The sequence below is a fragment of the Pristiophorus japonicus genome, chromosome 7, assembly GCF_044704955.1.
Source record: "Pristiophorus japonicus isolate sPriJap1 chromosome 7, sPriJap1.hap1, whole genome shotgun sequence".
Lineage (NCBI taxonomy): Eukaryota > Metazoa > Chordata > Chondrichthyes > Pristiophoridae > Pristiophorus > Pristiophorus japonicus.
This window is the reverse complement of record NC_091983.1, coordinates 190,049,086-190,072,389: the sequence shown is the minus strand read 5'-3', so window position 1 is coordinate 190,072,389 and position 23,304 is coordinate 190,049,086. Positions and strand designations below refer to the sequence as shown.

The following is a 23,304-nucleotide window of genomic DNA, read 5'->3' as shown; positions in this document are numbered from 1 at the left end:
CCCCCCACCTCTCTCTTCCTCCCCCCCCCACCTCTCTCTTCCTCCCCCCCCACCTCTCCTTCCTCCCCCCCCCACCTCTCTCTTCCTCCCCCCCCACCTCTCTCTTCTCCCCCCACCTCTCTCTCCTCCCCCCACCTCTCTCTTCCTCCCCCCCACCTTCTCTCTTCCTCCCCCCCCCACCTCTCTCTTCCTCCCCCCCCCCTCTCTTTCCTCCTCCCCCCCCCCCTCTCTCCCCCCCCCCTCCTCTCTCTCCTCCCCCCCCACCTCTCTCTTCCTCCCCCCCCCACTCTCTCTTCCTCCCCCCCACCTCTCTCTTCCCCCCCCCCACCTCTCTGTTCTCCTCCCCCCACCTCTCTCTTCCTCCCCCCCCCCCCCACCTACTCTCTCCTCCTCCCCCCCACTCTCTTCTCCCCCCCACCTCTCTCTTACCTTTCTGCTGCTGCTGTCCGGGCATCTGCTGCACTTACCTGCGGCGATTTCCTTACCTGCGGCGATTTCTTTAACTCTCCGCAAGGGTTTTCTGGAGTGGCCACATACGTTGGCCTAAGTAGAATGCAGTAACTATTAGCTGGCCAAAGTTGCCTAAATGGCCAGAATTGCCGTAGGTGGCTGGTTGGTAACACCCCCTTTTGAGGAAAAAAAATTGCCTAAAAATACGTAACTAAGTCAGTTACACGGTGCAAATTGATTGGGGATACTGGGGATTTTTTAGTTAGTCCAGAAAAAGCAGCCTATCTTTTTAAAAAAAAACAGGAGCAAATACTGGGGAAAATTGAGCCCTGTAGCTGTAATATTCTTTCTCTAATGGAGCGCCCAAAGCTACATGCAGTGCTTCAACTGTGGCCTACTTTCCTTTGATAATTTATTGTTACCTCTTTACTCTTATACTCTGTGCCACTATCGATAGGACCCAAAATGCCATTGTTTTTTTTAAATAGTGTAAGTGCAGGTAGATAAAACTATCAGGGAAATATGTGTTTGAACTCCTGGTCAAGGAGTGGTGGGCTCTCCCTCTCATCATCACATTGCAGCAACTTTACATTGAGTGTGTAGTGTATGGAGAAAGAGTCAGACTGAACGCTGTGAGCTCAAAGTAAAGTGAGCCCTTAGTCTTTTATAGCAGGTCTCCAGAGTGCCTCTCCAACCTGTGAAGCCTCCTTAAATACTTGTGCTCCCAATCAATTATGGGATCCCTTAGGACTCTGGGGAATGAGCCCTCTGGTGGCTGTACAGAGTAAATACAAGTCCACATATATAACATTTCCCCCTCCCCCCCCCCCCCCCCAAAGTCAATAGTGTGACAATTTACAATGTGAGTCGATCTGGGGCCCTTCTTGCCCTGGTTGATCGTCTCGGTGTGAAAGCTGGTGTTGTTGAATTATTTGTTGGGCCCTCGCTGGGCTGCTGTGCAGCTAGACTTGCTGGGCTGCCTGGTGTGTTGGGCCCTGCTGGGCTGCTGTGGATAATGGGTTCTGCTTCGTGGTCAACCGTGGTGTCGGTTGTCACTGGGGGACCAAAAAAGGTAGGGTCCAAGGTGGGTTGCTCGGGGTAGTCCGTGAATCTGAGTTTGATTTGGTCCAAGTGTTTCCAGTGAATGAGTCCATTGGAAAGTTTGACCCGAAACACCCTGCTCCCCTCTTTGGCCATGACAGTGCTGGGAAGCCACTTGGGACCTTGTCCATAATTTAATACAAATACAGGATCATTGACTTCAACCTCGAGTGACACATTTGCGCTAAAATGGTATGCACTTTGTTGAAGCCGCCTGCTTTCTACCTGTTCGTGTAGATCAGGGTGAACTAACGAGAGCCTTGTCTTAAGTGCTCTTTTCATGAGCAGTTCAGCAGGTGGGATCCCAGTGAGTGAGTGGGATCTCGTGCAGTAGCTAAGCAGGACTCGGGATAGGCAAGTCTGCAGTGAGCTTTCAGTTACCCTCTTCAAGCCTTGCTTGATGGTTTGCACTGCTCTCTCTGCCTGACCATTGGATGCTGGTTTAAATGGGGCAGATGTGACATGTTTGATCCCGTTACGGGTCATGAATTCTTTGAACTCAGCACCGGTAAAACATGGCCCATTGTCGCTCACCAGGACATCGGGTAAGCCGGGTGTGGCAAACATGACCCGCAGGCTTTCAGTGGTGGCAGCGGACTGCTAGCCGACATTATCTCACATTCAATCCATTTGGAGTACGCGTCTACAACCACAAGGAACATTTTACCCAAGAACGGGCCTGTATAGTCGACGTTTACCCTAAACCACGGTTTGGAGGGCCAAAACCATAAACTTAGCGGCGCCTCCCTGGGTACATTGCTTAACTGCGAGCATGTATTACATCCGTGAACACAGGACTCTAAGTTCGCATCAATATCGAGCCACCACACATGGGATCTGGCTATAGCTTTCATCATTACGATGCCTGGGTGGGTACTGTGGAGGTCATTATGAAGGTGTCTCTGCCCTTCTTTGGGACCACTACTCGATTGCCCCACAGAAGGCAGTCTGCCTGTATAGATATTTCATCCTTGCGCCGATGGAACGGCTTTAACTCTTCCTGCATTTCCACTAGGACACTGGACCAGCTCCTGTGAAGCATACAGCTTTGACTAGAGATAATAAGGGGTCCTGGCTTGTCCAGGTTTTGATCTGTCGGGCAGTGACGGGTGATTGCTCACTCTCAAATGCTTCCATAACCATGGCTAGATCTGCGGGCTGCGCCATTTCCACCCCTGTAGTGGGCAATGGCAGCCTACTGAGAGCATCGGCGCAGTTTTCTGTGCCTGGCCTATGGCGGATGGCGTAGTTGTATGCGGACAACGTGAGCGCCCATCTCTGGATGCGGGCCGATGCGTTGGTATTTATCCCTTTACTCTCAGAAAACAGGGATATAAGTGGCTTATGGTCAGTTTCCAATTCGAATTTTAGCCCAAACAGGTATGGATGCATTTTCTTTACCCCATAGACACACGCTAACGCTTCTTTTTCAATCAGGTTATAGGCTCTCTCAGTCTTAGACAAACTCCTGGATGCATAAGCAACCAGTTGCAGTTTCCTGAAATCATTTAACTTGTTGCAATTCACACCCGACGCCATATGATGACACATCACATGCTAGTATCAAAGGCTTACACGGATCATACAACACAAGCAATTTGTTTGAGCATAACAATTTTCTCGCTTTTACAAAGGCATTTTCTTGGCTTTTGTCCCAAACCCATTCGCCCCCTTTTCGTAGTAAGATTAGTGGTTCTAGTAGGGTGCTGAGACCCGGGAAGAAGTTACCAAAGTAGTTCAAGAGTCCCAGAAACGACCGCAGCTCCGTCACGTTCTGTGGCCTCGTTGCGTTCTCGATCGCCTCCGTCTTCGCGTTGGTGGGCCTGATGCCGTCCGCCGCAATCCTCCTTCCCAGGAACTCCACTTCAGGCGCCAGGAAAACTCACTTTGAGCGTTTTAACCTGAGCCCCACGCCGTTGAGTCGTCTAAGAATCTCCTCCAGGTTCTGCAGTTGCTTGACTGTGTTCCGACCTGTGACCAAGATGTCGTCCTGGAAGACCACTGTGTGCGGAACCGACTTCAGTAAACTTTCCATGTTTCTCTGGAATATCGCCACCGCTGATTGGATTCCAAACAGGCATCTGTTATAAGCAAAAAGACCTTTGTGCGTGTTGCTGCAGGTGAGGGCCTTCGATGATTCCTCCAGTTCCTGCGTCATGTAGGCTGAAGTCAGATCCAGCTTCAGGAACGACTTTCCTCCTGCCAGCGTTGCAAAGAGGTTGTCGGCTTTTGGTCGTGGGTATTGGTCCTGCAGGGATTGATAGAATCTGTGGCGACTACAAAGTAACTTACGGTGCCGTCTCCCTTGAGGACTGGGACAATAGGACTGGCCCACTCGCTGAACTCGATCGGTGAAATGATACCCTCTCACTGCAGCCGGTCTAGCTCGATCTCTACCCTTTCTCGCATCATGTACGGTACTGCTCTCGCCTTGTGATGTATGGGTCGTGCTCCCAGGAATTAGGTGGATCTGCACTTTTGCTCCTTGGAATTTTCCGATGCCTGGTTCGAACAGCGAAGGAAATTTGTTTAAGACCTGGGCACACAAAGTGTCGTCAGCAAGCGATAGCGCTCGGACGTCGTTTCAATTCCAGCGTATCTTTCCCAGCCAGTTCCTGCCGAGCAGCGTGGGACCATCGCCCGGTATCACCCAGAGTGGTAGCTTGTGCAACGCTCCATCGTAGGAGACCTTTACGGTAGCACTACCGATTACAGGAATCAGTTCTTTAGTGCAAGTTCTTAACTCCAGTTCGCACGAGACTAAGACTGGCCTTGAGGCCTTGTTGCACCACAACCTTTCGAAAATCTTTTTGCCCATGATGGACTGGCTCGCACCCGTGTCCAGCTCCATTGACACCGGGAGTCTATTTAGTTCAACATTCAGCATTATCGGGGGACAATTCGTGATGAATGTGTGCACCCCATGTACCTCTGCCTCCTCGATCTGAGGCTCTGGTTCGTAGTGATCCTCAATGGATCTGTCCTCCTCTGCAATGTGGTGGTTTGCAGGTTTAACAGGCTTAGCACTCGCCTCGTTGGAGGTGTCCCATTGTTCCACAGCCCTTGCAAACGTACCCTTTGAATCGGCATGAATGGAAACAATGATCACCCCCGCATCGCCCGCAAGGTGTTAATGGCCTTGCATTCATCATCCTTGATGGTGGACTCTGAGACATCTGCGGACGTGTAGCTGCAGGTATGTGTGACCTGCCCTGTACATTACGATTCGAAAACAACCTCACTTTGTTCACAGTACTTGTAGCAGCACTTGTGTGCTGAGAGATTTGCTTAGTATTGTCACTGGTGGCAATGAACGCCTGGGCTATTGCTATGGCCTTACTCGAGGTTGGGGTCTCTACAGTCAAAAGCTTGCTAAGTTTCGTGGCCAATGCCAAGTATGAAAAAGTCTCTGAGCATGTGCTCCAAATGTCCTTCAAATTCGCAATGTCCTGCAAGGCGTCTCAGTTTGGCAACATAACTTGCCACTTCCTGGCCTTCAGACCTTTTGTAGGTGTAGAACCGGTACCTCACCATCGGAACGCTTTCCTTCAGGTTTATGTGCTCTCGGACCAGTGTGCACAAATCGTCGTATGATTTCTCCGTGGGTTTCGCTGGAGTGAGCAGATTCTTATTGAGGCCATACGTTGGTGCCCCACAGACGGTGAGGAGGATCGCTCTACGTTTGGCAGCGCTCACTTCCCCATCTAGCTTGTTGGCCATGAAGTATTGGTCGAGTCGCTCCACAAAAGTTTCCCAATCATCTCCCTCCGAGAATTTCTCCAGGATGCCCACTGTTCTCTGCATCTTTGAGTTTGCTACCTGTATCTTGTCGCCAGTTGTTGTGTATGAAGAAAGAGTCGGACTGAACACTGTGAGCTCAAAGTAAAGTGTGACAGTCTTTTATTGCAGGTCTCCAGAGTGCCTCTCCAATCTGTGAAGCCTCCTTAAATACTGTGCTTTCAAGGGATTATGGGATCCCTTGGTACTCTGGGGAATGAGCCCTCTGGTGGCTGTACAGAATAAATACAAGTTCACACATATAACAGAGTAGATATTCCCATTGCTTGTTTCTCCCCCTAAAATGTATTTGCTCCCACATAAATGGGTATCTATCTGCCGCCTGTCTGCCCCTCCTCATTGTTTGCCAAACTCCCTGCTTTCATTTTATCAGCAAATACTAAGATTGTGCTCCCTCCGCTCATGAAGAACATCTGCACCATGATTGAATGAGTCATGTTCTGATTTTCTGACCTGATTCTGGGATTTTTACGGGTGTTTTCTGGATCGTGTTTCGTACTGCCATCTACTTTTGCGCAAAAACAGAAAATCATCAGTGGTATTCATACAGAAAGGCTCCTATTCTCTGCAATCGGGACAACTGGTTCACACCAACTGGGAGACGTTTAGCTCAATTTCTACTTGGAATTTCAGATGTTTGCTGATGCTTTGAAAATCGCAATCTCGTTCAGACTGACCCCAGGAGCAGCTCTGGTGCCATTTGCTCTTTGTATCAGTGAAACGTTGGAGCCTGAGCTGCCCCTGGTTTGGTTTATGCTGTAGTGGTGGATTGGCAGTGTGAGAACGGTGGGGTGCACATAAACCATGTGCCCAAAGGGCTGACATTTACATCTGGGTGAAGGCTGTCGGGTAATTGCGTTTGTCAGGCCATGCAAGGGCCGAGATGGATGGATGATAAAATGCCCTGTACCAGTGAAGCCTGAGAGGCCATCATATCAATATTTTCCCGTTCTATGCCTGAACGCCGGCCATTGTCACGTGCTATCTGTCTGCTGTTGTAATTTCTTGACCGTTTGTAGCTGAATCTGTGACCGGACTGGTTCTGATGGCAGCGGTTTAAGCTGAGCCTGTTGTTCTAACAGATGGTTTCAGACTTTGCTTCAAGTATTTGAGGACGGGAGCGACTGTTTCCAGGTTTCTTGTAAGGTGGAGGGGAGGGTTTGGCAAACCTTTCTACAGCTGATTGCTACCACCAAACGCAGGTAAATCACATCTGGTTGTCTCGTGTTAGACATAAGAATAATGGGAAGCACCCATGGCCCCTCCCTATCTCTCTAATCTCCTCCAGCCCCACAACCCCCCGGGACGTCTGAGCTCCTCTAACTCTGCCCCCTTCAGCAGCCCGGATTATTATAGTGCCTTCTGTTGCCGAGGCCCCAAGCTCTGGAATTCCTTGCCTTAAACCTCTCCACCTCTCTTTCCTCCTTCAAGACGCTCCTTAAATGGGGTATAATGTTGGAAAGTGTGAGGTCATGCACTTTGGCAGAAAAAAATCGAAGAGCAAGTTATTATTTAAATGGAGAAAGATTGCAAAGTGCTGCAGTACAGCGGGACCTGGTGGTACTTGTGCATGAAACACAAGGTTAGTATGCAGGTACAACAAGTGATCAGGAAGGCCAATGATTTCTTGGTCTTTATTGCAATGGGAATGGAGTATAAAAGCAGGGAAGTCTTGCTACAGCTATATAAGGTATTGGTGAGGCCACACCTGGAATACTGTGTGCAGTTTTGGTTTCCATATTTACAAAAGGATTTGGAGGCAGTTCAGAGAAGGTTCACGAGGTTGATTCCGGGGATGAGGGGGTTGACTTATGAGGAAAGGTTGAGTAGGTTGGGCCTCTACTCATTGGAATTCAGAAGAATGAGGGGTGATCTTATCGAAATGTATAAGATTATGAGGGGACTTGACAAGGTGAATGCAGAGAGGATGTTTCCACTGATAAGGGAGACTAGAACTTAGAATAAGGGGCCGCCCATTGAAAACAGAGATGAGGAGAAATGTTTTCTCTCAGGGTTGTAAATCTGTGGAATTTGCTGCCTCAGAGAGCTGTGAAAGCTGGGACATTGAATAAATTTAAGACAGAAATAGACAGTTTCTTAAACGATAAGGGGGTGTGGGGAGCGGGCGGGGAAGTGGAGTTGAGTCCATGATCAGATCAGCCATGATCTTATTGAATGACGGAGCAGGCTCGAGGGGCTGTACGGCCTACTCCTGTTCCTATTTCTGATGTTCTTATTAATCTGATTTTTTTTTGGTTCTTGTTTTTTTGAGGGGGGGGATGTCGGCCAAGACACTGGGAGAATTCAATGCTCTTTACCAAGTAGTATTATGGGATGCTTAAGGTCTACCCTTAATAGGGTATGGTAGTATAGTCGTCACTTGTCTAGTAATCTAGAGGTCTAGACAAATGATCCAGAGACATGAGTTCAAATCCCACCACAGCAGCTGGGAATTTAAATTCAGTTTATTAAATAAATCTAGAATAAAAAGCTAGTATCCGTAATGGTGACCATGAAACTGCTGGATTGTCGTTAAAAACCCATCTAGTTCACTAATGTTCTTTAGGGAAGGAAATCTGTCATTCTTACCCGGTCTGACCTATATGTGACTCCAGACCCACAGCCCTCTGAAATGGCCTAGCGAGTCACTCAGTTGTAACAAACCGCTACAAAGAAGCATGGACAGCAGCGGTTCACCACCACCTGCTCAAGGGCAATTAGGGATGGGCAATAAATGCTGGCCTTGCCAGTGAATCCCACATCCCTTGAACAAATATTAAAAAAACATGAACAGATGGATCTTCAGTTTATTGTCTCATCTGAAGCAGGGTATTTTTTTTGACAATTCAACACTCCCTCAGTACTATAAACAAAACAAAATACTGTAAATGCTGGAAATACTCAAGAGGTCAGGCAGCATCTGTGGAGTGAGAAACAGGGAGATAACGTTTCAGGTCAATGACCTTTCATTTGAACTGACTTGGTAGTGTCGGCATAGATTGTGCATTCAAATCATGCTTAAAGTGCTATCGTGTGGCTGTCAAAGGAAATGTTCTAAAGGATTTATTTGTTAAAATGATGGCCCAGCTGAGCATGCTTGTCTCTCTTGTGAGTGACATGTACGGTTTACTGTACCTGACCAGTTTGTTCTTTCACCAGAAGGTGGCGCTATCTTCCTGTGTGTAACACCGCTGTTAATAACCTCACTGCAGTTACCTGGCATTTTGATGCTGTCACACAATCTGAGGGAACATTACTTTCCAGCTGTCTGCATGTTGACCTCCTCCTCCTTCCCCCGCCCCCACCCCCCCCCTTTCTTTCTCTCTCTCTCCCACTTTCTCCCCTTTCACTCCAGTTTTCACCAACTGTTACCAGGGTTCATCATAGGCAGTCCCTCGAACCGAGGATGACTTGCTTCCACGTCAAAAAGTTCACAGGTGTTTCAATGATGGACTTAAAATTCCAGGTCCGAACTAAATCTTGAAGGGTGGAAGATGCCTGTTCTTGGAATTTTTTTTTAACATGGGGTGGCCGTTGCACACCAGCCATCACACGGGCTTGACAGAGCTAGGTCTTGGTCCAGTGGCAAGGATTAACCAAGATGACTGGAAACCAGCTCTGCTGCACAGACCTAGTGGGCGCACATATCGCAGTGTGGGCTGGCTCGTGCTGCCCCTGGGCCCTCGCCTCTTCTGGGCCCTGAACTCGTCCCTCTACAATCTCTCACCGCTCTTGCAAGGGTTACAGTTCCACAGGTGCCAGCGGTGCCCGTATTAGTAGCCGTTCTCCACATGACACTCCAGACGGCCAGGGCTAGCTTCTCCTCTGAATTGGAACTTGTTTCAGGGCAGGCGTCGTTCTGCTTTCCTGCCAGAAGTGATGGTGGATGTTGACTGTGTCCATGTGCATGTTTTAGAGGAGTTAAAGGAATAAGTAATTTAATGTATTTCCCTGTCATTAATGCCTTGCTAGGGAGACAGGAGAGGAGAGCTTTGTAATTTAAATGGCCCCTTTGCCTTGTGTATTAGATCACAGAGCTGTTTAACTCAAGGCGATGGGGGAAACATAGAAACATAGAAAATAGGTGCAGGAGTAGGCCATTCGGCCCTTCTAGCCTGCACCGCCATTCAATGAGTTCATGGCTGAACATTCAACTTCAGTACCCCATTCCTGCTTTCTCGCCATACCCCTTGATCCCCTTGAAAGAGCTTTTTTCAAATTAAAAATATATTTTTGGCTTCACCCAGCAGTGCCGGCCACACAATTCTGCTCAATGTCACTGCAAATGTTCTCCAACGCCCCCACCCCAACCTTCCTACTTCATCTACCTGAGGTGAGTGATGTGACGATCCTCGGGAGTGTCACCAGGAGCCTACCACCATCAGCCACATTAGTCTTCCCCCATGGAAGATCCTCTGAGGTACAAGCGGGGGCACATCGGTGGGCGGAATTCTTGTCCCGACGCACTTTCCGAATGGGAACTCCACCGTGTAGGGAAACAGACCCGAGTGTTGGCAGGTTATTTGACTGCGGAAGGCATCGTAGCTGTGCCTGATTCTGTCTTCAGTTAATTCCTGTGCTTTCCAGCTGCGATGATTTGGTAGTGAAAATGGTGTGGGATGCTAGCTGATTTTATATCTCCCGAACCCAGGGGCGTGGAGAGAATTGTAGCATCCCCTACCCTCTGAGAATTTTCTTGATCCGTATGGTTCAGTCACGGAATGCACTTACAACTGAGCAGTCATTTTGTGAGCCCTATGCATGGATTGTTCATAATTCATTTCAGTGAATTAAACGATTGCAGCACAGTGACATTCCCTGGTTATCCTACTGTTCCATCCTTCAAGTGTGCTGTGTTCGACAGAGCACTGGCACGTTTTTTCCAATCGGCACCAACAGTGGTTCGGCGAATATATGATGTAGAACCCATTCCATAAACAGCACCTTTCCTCTATCCTGATATATCTTACCAGGAATTTGCTCTGCAGTTACTGGAACAGGTTTCCCTAGAAATGGATGGGACACTTGTCAGCTTCTGCCAAATGTTAGTCATCAGCCGTAAAGTGCACGTATTTTAAGGTTCTGTTGCTAGGCAGATCCTTGCAGCACGGCAAGACCTGCATTGTATTCAGACTGTGCAATTAGTACATTGTTTTATAATTCTCACCCATCTGTAATTACGGTAAAAGGCAATATGAGGTCACAGAGTCACTTAGTATGAAAAATACCAGTCGGGTTATGAAACTGTGGTGCTTGCTTTAGTAAAGTTGTCGATTTTGCTCTGGTTTTCTTATGGAGGTTATTGTCTGGGCTGCCGTTCTTCTAAATGGTGAAATCTCATTGAAAGACAGGTCAGACCAGCTATTGCAGCGAAAAGTCTAATGACTCTCCCGGTGCTGCGTTAAAGAAATACCACCAAGACAAGGACTGAAATACGGACCGCTACCTCAAGTATTCATTCTTTTCTTTGAATTTCTCTTCCCCGCCCCGGGTCCTCAGCAGAAACGCAAACCATTCCAGCCTGGGATCAGTGGATAGAAATTGAGGGAGAGCTCTGGCCTACCCATCGCCCCCTCACCCTAGGGCAACTTCCAAGATGAGTTAATTTCGTAAACCAGTGGGTCAAATCCAAAATCTACTTTATTTCAACCGAAGATCTATTTCAATCGGATTTTTTTTCTTTTAGTTATACCAGATTTTAAAAAAGTAATTTATGGAATCACCAATGTTTACAGCACATAAAGGCCTATTGTTTGAAAGAGCTCTCACTTATTCTCACTCCCCTGTCCCTTTCCCCTATTATTTATTTATTTTTCTTGTTTCTATTTATAAAATCTGGAATAACATGTTTTTTTTTATTGAACGTGGCCTCCCACTTTTAAAGATTAATGTATGAGCCCTTGCGTCTTTTTGCTCCTCATCTCCCTACAAAGTACAACCTTCAAAGCTTCAATTCCTCTCCTTATTCTTCCTCCCAAAATGTATCGCCTCACATTTCTCTATATTAAATTACATCTGTCTCTGGTCAATCCAGTCGTTTGACTGTGTCCTCCTTAATTTGATTACAATCTTCACTGTTAACCAGACTCTTTATTTCATCTTCAGATTTTGGTGTTATGTCCCGAAACCCAAATCTAAATTAATTTTATATAGAAGTGGAAAGAGCAATGTTCCTGGGGGACACTACTCTCTACATCCCACTGGTCTGAAAACATAATCGCTGTTCCTGCTCCTTTAACCAACTTCCCATCCACATTCCCTTTAATTTTGAATTCAATCATTTCATCAAGACTCCTCCTACCTGGCATTTTATATTTTCAAATGCCTGTTGAAAATCCATTATCACAATATCTACTGCATTTTGTGTTTCAATAATCCGGTCTTTATGGCAAAGCCATTTCAGTTACAGTTCAAGGAAATGGTGGATAATTTCTGTACAAAATGTGACCTTGTTGAATTTTGACGGACAGTCTTTTTATTGACTTGTGGGCATGGTTTAAGTCAGCCCCAGTCTCCTCCATTGCTGGACCATGAATATTACTTGGACTGTTGTCAGGTTTCGCCATTATATCTTCAGGACATATGGATGCGTAAGAGTTAAAATATTTCTTCATCAAATAACAACAGTGAATCTGTGTATGAAACACTGGCTGCAGCCGTAACACAGGGAGTGACAGAAAGTATCTGTTTACCTTACGTGTGTTCAGTTGCATCGGTTTCACATTTCAGCCTCCTACCAACTGTGACATGGCAGGTCACAAGAATTGCAGAATGCGAAATATTAAGGTTGGCTGCCAATTTTCCTGGCGGGTATGTATCGAGCAACTGATTACTGCGGTATTGTGGGTCTGGGATCTGAGACACCTGTCTGCAGTGTGACACTGCGTCTGGGAACTGAGACGTGACTGTCTGCAGTGTGACGCTGTGTCTGGGAACTGAGACACCTGTCTGCAGTGTGACACTGCGTCTGGGAACTGAGACGTGACTGTCTGCAGTGTGACGCTGTGTCTGGGAACTGAGACGTGACTGTCTGCAGTGTGACGCTGCGTCTGGGAACTGAGACGTGACTGTCTACAGTGTGACGCTGTGTCTGGGAACTGAGACGTGACTGTCTGCAGTGTGACACTGCGTCTGGGAACTGAGACGTGACTGTCTGCAGTGTGATGCTGTGTCTGGGAACTGAGACACCTGTCTGCAGTGTGACACTGCGTCTGGGAACTGAGACGTGACTGTCTGCAGTGTGACGCTGTGTCTGGGAACTGAGACACCTGTCTGCAGTGTGACACTGCGTCTGGGAACTGAGACGTGACTGTCTGCAGTGTGACGCTGTGTCTGGGAACTGAGACACCTGTCTGCAGTGTGACGCTCTTGTCTGCGAACTGAGACACCTGTCTGCAGTGTGACACTGCGTCTGGGATCTGAGACGTGACTGTCTGCAGTGTGACGCTGCGTCTGGGAACTGAGACACCTGTCTGCAGTGTGACGCTCTTGTCTGCGAACTGAGACACCTGTCTGCAGTGTGACACTGCGTCTGGGAACTGAGACGTGACTGTCTGCAATGCTACATCATAGCAATAATGTTGGCAGCATAAGCATATCTGACGCCTTTAAGTTTTAAGGTCGAACATTTGCTTCCTAACTCTCCGCTGTTGATGTAAAATTATCTCTCTTTCTCTAAATCGTCTTTTCGTGGCTCCCTGTATCACGTCATACTCTCCAGTCTGTGATTTGTAGTTCAACTTGAGACCCTTTAATTTCTCTCTCACTCTCCCTCTGTCCTGGTCTATACTGAATTAGCCATTCTCAGCTAGAGTGACAATAAAGGTGCTACAATTAGCCCTAGAATTTTTAGGCTCTAAGGGGAAGGTGATGTAAACTAGCCAGAACCTCCAATTTTGCTCACTATCCAGTGACTGGTATTGGAAAGTGCATTTGTGTGGGTATTGAATGAAGACATGAACATGCTGGGCTGTAACTCTACCCCTCTCTCCAGTTACATCGCCCGGTGATGCACTGTCTTCAAGAGCGGCTGGTCGAGCGATGTACTGCAGAACACCTGTTTTCTTGATTCTTTGCCTCGTCTAGGAACAGTGAGGCCAAGCATCGACTGGACTGTCACCTCAATTGAAATCAGCCAACTCAGCACAGAGCAGGAGTTGAATTGAATTGGGGCCTTCCCCTGGGGTCAGTGAGAGGATCCCAGGCAGTTATTGGGGTCACCAGATTTCTGTCCATCTGTTGTATGCTAAGTACATTCTATCAAGGGACACTCAGACATCCCGCTATCCGCCACCGTCAAAAAGGCAGCGCGCACGCGCCACAGCTTGTGGTCATGCTCCCCGTATTTAACTCTTTAAATCCCCCCGACCCTTTCACGACCATCGTGGGGGTTAATATTGAGGCCAGTATTGCCAAGTTTTTGTCGCCCCCCCCCCCCCCCCCCGCCCCAATGCATTGTTGTAAATTCATAAACTTTTTCTGCAATCAATCTCCGACTTTTTGTGAGGTAGTTGATGATAAAACAGTTCTCATTCACCAGTGGATTTCAGAGTTATCTGTACCAGCAGCACTATGAACAGGAGGAGGGGGATTTAGTCTCATTCGGGCCTTCATGGTGATTGAAGCTGAATGACTCCAGTTGTTATTTTTTACTTGGAAACATTCACAAATAATCTTATGATGTGTTTGTCTCTGAACAGATAAAGTTCAAAGCAGCAGAATTTTCCAGTTGACCTGATTTCTAAGTACAGTTTAAAGCTTCACTGTCTGCAGTTTTAATCAGTAGGGTTTTGTTGTTTCTGCTACTACATGAATTTTCAAAGAGGCATTTACTCTCAAACAAGTTTGAAAACATGGCTTTTAAAAAAAATGTATAAAGCAGCTAGTTTGCTGTATGTCTCTGCTCATGTTTCTTGTATAGGTCATATTGCAGAGGGACCACACACACTATTGCCATCCCTTTCCTGCCTCTGTCTACTTCCTGTTGAATCTCTTTGTATTTTTCTTTTCCAATTGCCTGACTCAGGCAGGAGTAAATTTCAACAAGTGGTGGCAGCTTTCAGCTACCTCACCCATGTGATCTCCCTCTACAGGTGAACCTAGATAGCGAGTGTTAGCGTATTTACCCACAAGGGTGGGAACTCTGACTGAGATAAGCTAATTCGCCACAAGCCAGGGATCAAACTTATAAAGAAGCGACTCTGTCTGGAAAGACCTAAAATTGCAGACTAGTCTTTTATGGCGCTCTGCTTGAAAGGCTACTACAAAAAGTTTAAAACGGTAGGAATTAAAAGATAAACCTGGAAGTGGACAAGTGGCAGCAGAGTATCATTAGGGAATGATGTTGGGATGAAAAGAGGGGATTTGGTGTGTAGTATCAATGTTGGTATCCCTAGTGTTTCTAACTTGTATGGGAAGAATTTGCATTAGTGACTTGTATTCAGAAATTCGATGCAAATTTGGTAATTTTATGTAGATACTAAACTGATGAGAATGAACATGTCAATTCTGACGAGGCAGCTTGAGACCTACAGAATAAGTTTATATAAAATTTCAGATCCACAAATATTATAAGAAAAAAAATGTTTCTATGTTTCTAAGTTGAAAGGGTGCTCATTTTGTCCAGCCACTGGGCAGTAATTTGTATAGCAAATAGAAAGTTGCACTACATTTCTAAGGGTTAGAATTTCCAAACAATCAGCCAGCACCAAATTAAACCTTAAAAGGAAGACAAAGGGCACTGGTTCAGACTGGAGGCAGGCTAATTTAGGATGGGGCAACATTTGCAATGGATAGCCAGAATGAAAACCATGGATTCATTTAAGACAGTTGGATGGCATGATGGGTGTAATCCTGGATCGATGAACCAAATGTCATTCAGCATGCAATACATACTCTTGGACAAAATCTAGTTATATACTCAATTAAATTATTTTTTTAAGTGCAAGAATGCATAACTTATTCTATTCATTAGTGAGATTTATATAAATCGCAAGGGTGATTTGGTCTTCCTTACAGACTTTTATATACCCCATTGAATAGTCCCTATTTTACGAGTACCAGATCGAGTTTGATATAGTGGGTTTGTGTTTGAGGTATTGCCTTGACTTATTTTAGCAGGGGACTCCAGGAGTTTTGGGAACAGTTTGATTATTTGAAATCTGGGATTTCAATATTAAGAATCTGCGATGAGTGAATGGGCATTTGGGCAAAGAACAAAATTCAGCCAGTAGAATCGCAGCTCAATGTGGGTCACTGTCTTCAGGGAAGGGCGAGTTAAAGAGCTAATTAAAAAACCTCCTTAAAGTATATAGTGATTTACAACAGAAGATCTTTTTACACTGGAAATTAGAATTTCATCATCATAGGCAGTACCTCGGGGTCGAGGATGACTTGCTTCCACACTAAAAATGAGTACTCCGTTGACTGATTAACTAATTTTAAATGGCGGAAGATGCCTGTGCGTGAATTCTTTTAACACACTGGCTTGACGGAGCAAGATCTTGGTCCAGTGGCAAGGGGATCCAAGACGACTGGAGACCAGGCTTTGCCACATGTGCCAATACATACACACAACCTCAAGCATACTCCTACTGTCCTCCTTCCTTCCTCCTTTCCACGGGACCTCTCTCTCGTCATCATAGGCAGTCCCTCGGAATCGAGGAAGACTAGCTTCCACTCTAAAAATGAGTTCTTAGGTGACTGAACAGTCCAATACGAGAACCACAGTCCCTGTCACAGGTGGGACAGACAGTCATTGAGGGAAAGGGGTGGGTGGGACTGGTTTGTCGCACGCTCTTTCCGCTGCCTGCGCTTGGTTTCTGCATGCTCTCGGCGATGAGACTCGAGGTGCTCAGCGCTCTCCCAGATGCACTTCCTCCACTTAGGGCAATCTTTGGCCAGGGACTCCCGGGTGTCTGTGGGGATGTTGCATTTTATCAAGGAGGCTTTGAGGATGTCCCTATAACGTTTCCTCTGCCCACCTTTGGCTCATTTGCCGTGAAGGATTTCCGAGTAGAGCGCTTGCTTTGGGAGTCTTGTGTCAGGCATGCGAACAATGTGGCTTGCCCAGCGGAGCTCATCAAGTGTGGTCAGCGCTTAAATGCTGGGGATGTTGGCCTGGTTGAGGACACTAACGTTGGTGTGTCTGTCCTCCCAGGGGATTTGCAGGATCTTGTGGAGACATCGTTGATGGTATTTCTCCAGCGACTTGAGATGTCTGCTGTATATGGTCCATGTCTCTGAGCCATACAGAAGGGTGGATATTAATACAGCCCTGTAGACCATGAGCTTGGTGGCAGATTTGAGGGCCTGATCTTCGAACACTCTTTTCCTCAGGCGGCCGAAGGCTGCACTGGCGCACTGGATGCGGTGTTGAATCTCATCGTCAGTGTCTACCCTTGTTGATGATAGACGCCCGAGGTATGGGAAATGGTTCACGTTGTCCAGGGCCGCGCCGTGGATCTTGATGACTGGGGGACAGGCTGGTGGAGGACCTTTGCCTTACGGATATTTAGTGTAAGGCTCATGCTTTCGTACGCCTCAGTGAAGATGTTGACTATGACTTGTTCAGCCTCTGAATGTGCGCAGACGCAGGCGTGGTCCGCGTACTGTAGCTTGACGACAGAGGTTGGGGTGGTCTTGGATCTAGCCTGGAGATGATGAAGGTTGAACAGGTTCCCACTGGTTCTGTAGTTTAGTTCCACTCCTGCGGGGAGCTTGTTGAGTGTGAGGTGGAGCATGGCAGCGAGGAAGATTAAAAAGAGGGTTGGCACGATGACGCAACTCTGTTTGACCCCGGTCCGGACATGGATTGAGTCTGTGATGGATCCGTTGGTAAGGATCACGGCCTGCATGTCGTCGTGGAGCAGGCAGAGGATGGTGCCGAACTTTTGGGGGCATCTGAAATGGAGGAGGAAACTCCATAGACCCTCAAGTTGACAGTGTCAAAGGCCTTTGTTAGGTCAAAGAAGGCCATGTACAAGGGTTGGTGCTGTTCCCTGCATTTTTCTTGCAGCTGTTGCGTTGTAAAAATCACATCCATTGTACCCCGTAGGGGACAAAATCCGCACTGTGACTTCGGGAGGAGCTCCTCAGCCACGGAGAAGGCGGTTGAGGAGGATTCTACCGACGCCTTTCGCAGTGATTGATAACAGGGAGATTCCTCTAGTTGCCGCAGTCGGACTTGTCCCCTTTATTAAAGATGTTCACGATTACTGCATCTCTCACATCTCCCGGCTTGCTCTCCTTCCAGATGAGAGAGATGAGGTCATGCATTCGTGCCAATAGTGCCTCTCCGCCATACTTTAGTACCTCAGCAGAGACTCCATCCGCTTCCACAGCCTTGTTCTTGATCTGATTTATGGCTTTTTCTACCTCGTGCAGGGCTGGGGTTTTGCTGAGGTGGTGGCGGGTAACATGCTGCAGGATGGAGATGAGTCAAAGGCAGAGTCTCATTTGAGGAGATCTTCGAAGTGCACCTTCCAGCGGATCCTGACTGCCTCGGTATCCTTGATGAGTGTCTCCCCATTCTTGGCCAGCAGTGGGGTGGGGCCTTGGGCTGTAGGTGGCCTTGACTGCGATGAAGAATCCTCGCGCATAATGGAAATCATAGTACGCAATGTGAGCCTCACGACCTCACAGCCGCACTATTGGCCCATGCTGCGCCTTCCCTTGGTCTTGTCCACGCTGCTACACCTCTGGTCCCAATCTCCGCTCCTCGCGGGTCCCTCCCTCCGCTCCTTGCCGACTTCGACCTCCGCGTTGTTGATTCTGTTGCTGTGGTGGCTAGCTTTTTTATAGAAATTAGAATTTACAGCTATTCTAACAAAGTGCATCTTAACGATTTAACTGCATCCTTCTAAAAACGTAAGAAATAGGAACAGGAGTAGGCCATACGGCCCCTCGAACCTACTCAGCCAATCAATAAGATCATGGACTCAGCTCCACTTCCCCGCCCACTCCCCATAACCCCTTATCCCCTTATTGTTTAAGAAACTGTCTATTTCTGTCTTAAATTTATTCAATATCCCAGCTTCCACAGCTCTAAGGCAGCGATTTACAACCCTCTGGAAGAAGAAATTTCTCCTCATCTCTGTTTTAAATGGGCGGCCCCTTATTCGAAGATCATGTCCTCTAGTTCTAGTCTTCCCCATTAGTGGAAACATCTCTGCATCCACCTTGTCAAGCCCCTTCATAATCTTATACATTTCGATAAGATCACCCCTCATTCTTCTGAATTCCAATGAGTAGAGGCCCAACCTACTCAACCTTTCCTCATAAGTCAACCCCCTCATCTCCAGAATCAACCTGGTGAACCTTCTCTGAACTGCCTCCAAAGTATATCCTTTCGTAAATATGGAAACCAAAACTGCACGCAATATTCCAGGTGTGGCCTCACCAATACCTTATATAGCTGTAGTAAGACTTCCCTGCTTTTATACTCCAACCCCATTGCAATAAAGGCCAAGATACCATTCTGATCACTTGCTGTATCTGCATACTATGCTTTTGTGTTTCATGCACAAGTATCCCCAGGTCCCGCTGTACTGCGGCACTTTGCAATCTTCCTCCATTTAAATAATAACTTGCTCTTTTGATTTTTTTCTGCAAAAGTGCATGACCTCACATGATGTGATCAGAACATTTCATGAGTTTAAAACCATTCTACGCCGCAAGTACTGTCTGCAGCACAAACATCTGTCATGTTATGGCGTTAGCTGCAGTCCCTTTGTGAACTGCTCGAGGGTTCTGCATGGCAGCGTAACTAAGCAGGTCATCAGCGCTGTTGTTTCTTCTTCTAAATTATTTAGTATCATGTGTATTCATAAAAAAGCTTTGAAATTGGTTTCCCAGTTTTCTGACTCATCAGCCCAATAATGTCTTCAAACAGCAACACCAGTGTGTTAGTGGTGACAGCAGTACCGTGTTGAGAAACTGGCAGGGAATATAGCTGTTGCTTTTTGGACATTAAAACTTTTAGGGAGCTAGCCTATATAAATTACACCCTTCTGACCTAAACATCAAAATCTGATTATGCCAAGATATTTGTCTGGTTTGGAAAAACATTGCATGAAGTCTTTCAACAAAAACAACAATTTGTAATTATATAGCGCCATTAATGTAATGAAACATCCCATGGTGCTTCACAGGAACATTATCAAACAGCCACATGAGGAGATATTGGGACAGAACAAAAAACTTGATCAAAGTTTTAAGGAGGAAATAGGCGGAGGAGTTTAGCGAGGGTATTCCAGAGCTTGGGACCTAGGCAACAGAAGGCATGGCCACCAATGGTTGAGTGATTAAAATCAGGGATGCTCAAGAGGCCAGAATGCGAGGAGTGCAGATATCTCGGAGTGTTGTGGGGCTGACGGAGATTAGAGATAGGGCGGAGTGAAGCCAAGGAGGGATTTGAAAACCAGGATGAGAATTTTGAAATCGAGGTGTTGCTTAACCCGGAGCCAATGTAGGCCAGCAAGCACAGGGGTGATGAGCAAATGGGACTTGGTGCGATTTAGGACACGGGTTTTGGATGACCTCAAATTTACAGAGGGTAGAATGTAGGAGGCTGGCCAGGAGTGCATTGGAAGTGTCAAGAGAGGCAACAAACACATGGATGATGGTTTCAGCAGCAGATGAGCTGAGGTAGGGGCAGAGTTGGGCCATGTTCTGGAGGTGGAAATAGACAGTCTTAGTAATGGCGTGGATATGTAGTTGGAAGCTCATTTCAGGTTCAAATATGACGCCAAAGTTGCGAACAGTCTGGTTCAGCCTGGATATAGACAGGCTAAGTGAGTGGCAAAAATTTGGCAGATGGAGTATAATGTGGGAAAATGTGAGATTATCCATTTTGGCAGAAATAATAGAAAAGCAAATTATAATTTAAATGGAGAAAAATTGCAAAGTGTTGTAGTACAGAGAGACCTGGGGGTCCTTGTGCATGAAACACACAAAGTTAGTATGCAGGTACAGCAAGTAATCAGGAAGATACAGAATGTTGGCCTTTATTGCAAGGGGGATAGAGTATAAAAGCAGCGAAGTTCTGCTACAACTGTACAGGGTATTGGTGAGGCCACACCTGGAGTACTGCATTCAGTTTTGGTCTCTGTATTTAAGGAAGGATATATTTGCATTGGAGGCTGTTCAGAGAAGGTTCACTAGGTTGATTCTGGAGTTGAGGGGGTTGACTTATGAAGATAGGTTGAGTTAGGTTGGGCCTATACACATTGGAGTTCAGAAGAATGAGAGGTGATCGTATCGAAGCATGTAAGATAATGAGGGAGCTCGACAAGGTGGATGCAGAGAGGATATTTCCACACATAGGGGAAACTAAAACTAGGGACACAGTCTTAAAATAAGGGGCTGCTCATTTAAAACTGAGCTGAGGAGACATTTCCTCTGAGGGTTGTAAATCTATGGAATTCTCTGCCCCAGAGAGCTGTGGAGGCTGGGTCATTGAATATATATTAAGGCGGAGGTACAGATTTTTGAGCGACAAGGGAGTGAAGGGTTATAGGGAGCGGGCAGGGAAGTGGAGCCAAGTCTATGATCAGATCAGCCATGATCTTATTGAATGGCGGAGCAGGCTTGAGGAGCCAAATGGCCTACTCCTGCTCCTATTTGTTATGTTCTTAGATAAGAGTGGATAGGAAAGCCCTATTTTCCCTAGCAGAGATCAATAACCAGGGGGCATAGATTTAAAATAATTGGTAGAAGGATTAGAGGGCGTTGAGAACTTTTTTCACCCAGAGGAAGGTGGGAGTCTGGAGCTCACTGCATGAAAGGGTGAAAGAGGCAGAAACGCTCATTACATTTGAAAAATACTTGGATATGCACTTGAAGTGCCGTAACATACAGGGCTACGAACCAAGAGCTGGAAAGTGTGATCAGGCTGGATAGCTCTTTGTTGGCCAGCGTGACATGATTGGTTAAATGGCTTCCTTCTGTGCCGTAAATTTCTATGATTCTGTTCATCCCATATTGGATGTCGGACAACTTAAAGATAGTCGAGGGGTCGAGAGAGTTAGTGGTAAGGTAGAGCTGGATGTTGTCTGCGTACATGTGGAAACTGGAGCTCTTTTCAGATGATGTCGCTGAGGGACAGCATGTAGATGAGAGATAGGAGGGGGCTGAGGATAGATCATTGGGGGACACCAGAGGTAATGGTGCAGGAGTGGGAACAAAAGCCATTGCAGGTGATTCTCTGGCTACAATTCGATAGATAATAGAACCAGGCAAATCCTGAAAACTGGCAGAACCCAAACTGGGCATCGGTGAGCAGGTTATTGGTGAGTGCAGCTTGATAGCACTGTCGATGACACCTTCCATCACTTTGCTGATGGGTGTGAGTAGACTGATGGGTCGGTAATTGGCCGGATTGCATTTGTCCTGCTTTTTGCGGACAGGACATATCTCGGCAGTTTCCGACATTGTCGGGTAGATGCCAGTGTTGTAGTTGTATTGGAACAGCTTGACTAGAGGCACGGCTAGTTCTGGAGCACAAGTCTTCAGTACGACAGCCGGGATGTTGTCGGGGCCTATAGCCTTTGCTGTATCCAGTGTGCTCAGCCGTTTCTTGATATTGCGTATAATGAATCAAAGTGTCTGAAGACTGGCTTCTGTGATGGTAGGGACCTCAGGAGGAGGCCGATATGGATCATCCACTTGGCACTTCTGTCTGAAGATGGCTGCAAATGCTTCAGCCTTGTCTTTTGCACTCACGTGCTAGACTCTGCCATCATTGAGGATGAGCATATGCATGGAGCCTCCTCCTCCTGTTAGTTGTTTAATGGTCCACCACCATTCATGACTGGATGTGGCAAAATTGCAGTCTTTTAATCTGATTTGTTGCTTGTGGGATCGCACAGCCCTCTCTAGCATGCTGTTTAGCATGCATGTAGTTTTGTGTTGCAGCTTCAAGTTGGCACCTCATTTTCATTTTTAGGTATGCCTGGTGCTTTTCCTGGCATGCTCTTATTGATCCAGGGTTGGTCCCTTGGTTTGATGGTAATGGTAGCGTGAGGAATATGCCAGGCCATGAGGTTAGATTGTGGTAGAATACAATTCTGCTGTTGCTGATGGCCCACAGTGCCTCATGGGTGCCTAGTTTTGAGCTGCTAGATCTGGTCTGAATCTATCCCATTTAGCACGGTGGTAGTGCTACACAACACGATGGAGTGTACTCAGTGTGAAGACGGGACTTCGTTTCCACAATGTGCAGTGGTCATAGATGCATCTGCGACAAGTAGATTGGTGAGGATGCGGTCACGTCGGTTTTTCCCCCTCAGGTTGGTTCTCACCACATGCCGCAGGCTCAGTCTGGCAGCTATGTCCTTCAGGGCTCGGGCAGTAATGGTGCAACTGAGCCACTCTCGGTGATGGACATTGAAGTCCTCCAGAGTACATTCTGTGCCCTTGCTACTCTCTGCTTCTTCCAAGTGGTGTTCAACATGGAGTACTGATTCATCAGCTGAGGTAGTGCGGTAGGTGGTAATCAGCAGCAGGTTTCTTGCCTATATTGGACTTGAAGCCATGAGACTTCATGGGGTCCGGAGCCAATGTTGAGCACTCCCAGGGCCACTACCTCCCAACTGTATACTATGGTGCCGCCACCTTGGGTGGGTTTATCATGCCGGACAGAGATGGGGATAAGAGTCTGGGACATTAGCTGAAAGGTATGATTCTGTGAGTATGGACTATGTCAGGCTGTTGCTTGACTAGTGTGTGGGAAAACTCTCCCAATTTTGACAAGTCCCCAGATGTGGGGGAGGAGGAATTTTTCAGAGTTGACTTTGGTTTTTCTTATGGTTTCTTGTAGCGGTTTTTTAAACAACAGAGCGGCTTGAGAGGCTATTTCAGAGGGCAATTAAAAGTCAACCACTATTGCTGTGGGTCTGGAGTCACATAGGCCAGACCAGGTAAGGACAGCAGATTTCCTTCCCTGAAGGACATTAG

General features: G+C 46.9%; 1 protein-coding gene across 2 annotated transcripts in view; it reads left to right on the top strand.

Moving 5' to 3' along the window:
* The window catches only part of rtn4ip1 (reticulon 4 interacting protein 1), a 77,889-nt gene that overhangs the window by 33,266 nt on the left and 21,319 nt on the right, over positions 1-23,304 (top strand). The gene's annotated exons all lie outside the window — the stretch shown is intronic.